At 43.5% G+C, this 3,919-nt stretch overlaps 1 pseudogene; it reads left to right on the top strand.

The window, feature by feature from the left end:
- Positions 1–1,742: 1,742 nt before the first annotated feature.
- Positions 1,743–3,018, top strand: LOC128627583 (ruvB-like 2; annotated as a pseudogene).
- Positions 3,019–3,919: the final 901 nt, after the last annotated feature.

The raw sequence follows: 3,919 nt of genomic DNA, 5'->3' as shown, positions 1-3,919 counted from the left end.
AGAAAAGGGAACCCTAGTGCACTGTTGGTGAAATTGCAGACTGGTGCAGCCACTGTAGAAAACAGTATGGAATTTTCTCAGAAAACTAAAAATGGAACTGCATTTTGACCCAGCAATTCCACTGCTGGGGTTATACCCTAAGAATCCCGAAACACCAGTTCAAAAGAACCTTTGTATCCCAAAGTTCATAACAGCACAATTTGCAATAGCCGAGTGCTGGAAGCAACCTAAGTGCCCATCAGGAAATGAATGGATCAAAAAACTATGGTACATTTACACAATGGAATTCTATGCAGCAGAAAGAAACAATGAGCTCCTACCCTTTGCAACAGCATGGGTGGAACTGGAAAGCATTATGCTGAGTGAAATAAGACAGGTGGTGAAAGACAAATACCATATGATCTCACCTTTAACAGGAACCTAATCAATGAAACAAACAAGCAAGCTAAACAGAACCAGAGACACTAAAGTAAAGAACAATATAACAATAGCCGGAGGGTAAGGGGGGGTATAATGGGAGAAAATAGGGGAAGGGCCATCAATGAACATGCTTAAGAGACACAAAGCCAGGGTGGGTGGCAGGGATGGGTGGGCCCGGGGGGTGTGGTGTAGTAAAAATGGAGACAATTGTACTTGAACAATAATAAAAAATATAAAAAATTACAAATGCAATATATTTAAAGGATTTAGACTTTTAATATTCTAAGCCTTTTGAAAATTGTGCTACATTTATTCAGAGCAAATTAAAAGAAGAAGAAAAGCTGGTAAACATATTGATAAGTATAAATCTTATAAAACATACAGAATGCCAAGTTAATTAAATATTTTTTACATTTAATACAGTTAAAAATTTTTAGATAATTTGTTTTACAGAACTGTTGTCATCTGACCTTTAATTCAGAGCATTTTAACCTTCTTTTAACCTTCTCTTCTTTTTCTTTTCTTTTAAATAGAAAATAATGTATAGTAGTTTTTATTGATATAGATCATAACAATGGAGTATCATGTAAAGAATGCTGGCCTTAAGATTTCTGGTCATGAGTTCAAATACTAAGCACTATTATTTGATAACTGTGTAGCCTTAGAAAAGTTTCCTAAGTTTTCTGAGCTTCCTGAGACTAAACTTCCTTACATTCAAACTTGACCTAACACACACTCTGTCTGCCATGGCTGCTGTGAAGAATGAGTGAAATGTTGTCTGGGACAAAAAACAAACAAAAATATAAAGAATAGTGCCTGTTTCAGAACAAACATTTACAATATTAATTTCCTTTTATCATACCATAACATAGTCTCAACAAAAAGTGAAAAATGTGGCCTCATTCAAGATCCAATTAATAAGAATGAAATTTTAAAATGGAAAAAAATTATAAAGACAAAAAGAGCCCTGGCTGCTGTGGCTCAGAGGATTGAGTGCCGGCCTGAGAACCAAGGGGCTGCTGCTTGATTCCCAGTCAGAGCACATGACTGAGTTGCCGGCCAGCAGTCTCCAGTAAAGGGTGAGTGAGAGGCAAACACACACTGATGTTTCTCTCCTTCTCTTTCTCCCTCCCTTCCCTTTTCTCTATAAGTCAATAAATAAATCAATAAAATAATGAGAGAAGTCAGAGAAATTTGTTTCCTATGGTCTCGAGTACAAAGTTAATTGCATACTCCTTGGATTTACAAGATGAAGACCAGATATGAACGAAATTTGCCTAGCACCAATAAGATAATATTCTTTTGGGTGGTTGGTAATCATCATGGCAAACGTGATGGTCACAACCAAGGTCCCAGAGATCCGTGATGTGACGAAGATCAAGTGTATTGGAGCTCATTCCCACATCTGGGGACTGGGGCTGGATGATGCCTTGTAGCCTAGACAGGCTTCTCAGGGCATGGTCAGTCAGCTGGTAGCCCAGAGGGCAGCTGGCCTGGTGCTGGAGATGATTCTGGAAGTGAAGATGGCTGGGCGGCCGGTGATCGTAGCCAGCCGAACAGCCAGGTACTGGGAAGACAGCCATCGCCCTGGGCATGGTGTAAGCCCTGGGCCCTGACACTCTGTTCACAGCCTTCGGCAGCAGCAAGATCTCCCTGGAGAGGTGCAAGATGGAGGCACTGACACAGGCCTTCCAGAGGTCTATCGGCATTCACATCAAGGAGGAGACAGATCACTGAAGGGGAAGTAGTGGAATTCCAGATCGAGCAACCAGCCATAGGGATGGGCTCCAAGGTTGGCAAGCTGACCCTCAAGACCACGGAGATGGAGACCATATACAACATAGCCACCAAGATGACTGAGCCTATGACCGAGGACAAGGTCCAGGTCAAGGACGTGATCACCGTGGACAAAACCATGGGCAAGATCTCCAAGCTGTGTCTCTCCTTCACACATGTGTCCGTGACTTTGATGCCGTGGTTTCCCAGGCCAAGTTTGTGCAATGCCCAGATGGGGAGCTCCAGAAATGCAAGGAGGTGGTGCACATCCTTGAGACGTCATCAACTACTGGACCCAGGGCTCCCTAGCCCTCTTCTCAAAAAACACAGGAGTGATCACATGCTGGACTTGGAGAGCTTCTTCTTCCTCAACTGGGCCCTGGAGAGTGAGATGGCACCTGTCCTCATCATGGCCACCAACTGTGGCATCACTCAGATCCAGGGTATCAGCTACCAGAGCTCCCATGACATCCCCATCAGCTTGCTGGACAGACTGTTCATTGTCTCCACCTCTCTCTATAGTGAGAAGGATACAAAGCAGATCCTTGGTATCTGATGTGAGAAGGAAGATGTGGAGATGAGTGAGGATGCTTACACAGTACTGACCCGCGTCCAGCTGGAGACTTCCCTGTGCTACGCCACTCAGCTCATCGTGGCCGCCAGCCTGGTGTGCCAGAAACTCAAGGACACGGGGTGCAGATAGGTGACATCAAGCAAATCTAGTCACTGTTTCTGGATGAGTCACACTCTGCACAACGTATGAAGGAGTAGCAGGATGCCTTCCTCTTTAAGGAGCTGCAAGGTGAGACCCCGGACACCTGAGCTGAGGTTCTCCCTCCTGCCTCACCCCTCCTCCCCATTTTCTACCAGAGTTCTGATACTGTGACTTTGTATAAAATGGTTCTGAAAACGGAAAAAAAGGGGGACAATATTCTTTTCCTTGAGGATGTTAACATTTGGTAAATGTTAATGATAAAGCAAGTGTTAACACGCTTAGTCATGTGCTACAAATGCCACACCTGGAGTAATCTTTAAATAGTGAAGCATTTAAATAGCAAATTCTAGAAAAGTAAAAGTTATTGTAACACATAAATACGTGTTTGGAGCTAAGGCCTACCTAAAATTAACTGTAAGCAGCCTCAACATTTTTAAAATAACAAAAATAACGAAGGAATGAAAAATGGAATGAGTAAGGGGTGTGGATGAGACTCAGTAAACAGAAAAGTCTTCCAGGTTGGATTTGATTGAATGATCTGGAGCCCTGGTCACATGACTGACTCTGATCTAATTATTTTCCATGTAATTGTTACCAGTAGATAGTCTGTCTGAAGTGCTAGGGAAGTCTCCCCCACCAGCCAAAAGGACAGTGGGGAGAGGTGCTTACACTGGGTGGGCAAAAGGCTAGCAAGATAATTGGATAGAGCAAAAAGCCCTCCTCCCCACTTGCAGTATCAGATTGGGGGTGGGACCAAGGGAAGGCAGGCACATGTACCGTGGAGATAAAAACGGTGCTAGTATAAAGGACACGTGGACAACAACTAAGGGAGGTGGAAATGGGAGGGAGGTGGGGAGCCCTGGGGGGAGTGGGCTGGGATGGGAGTAAAAAACAGAAAACTGTACCTGAACAATAATTAAACAAATTAAAAAGATAATTAAAAAAAACGGTACAGTGGAAGATGCTGGACCGAAGAGGTCTGTCAGTCTAGCCTGGAGGTGGGACAAC

Source organism: Artibeus jamaicensis, unplaced genomic scaffold, assembly GCF_021234435.1.
Source record: "Artibeus jamaicensis isolate MK-2021 breed Jamaican fruit bat unplaced genomic scaffold, CSHL_Jam_final contig_452, whole genome shotgun sequence".
NCBI lineage: Eukaryota > Metazoa > Chordata > Mammalia > Chiroptera > Phyllostomidae > Artibeus > Artibeus jamaicensis.
Note: the sequence above shows the minus strand (reverse complement) of the source record. Positions and strands in the feature narration are given on the sequence as shown.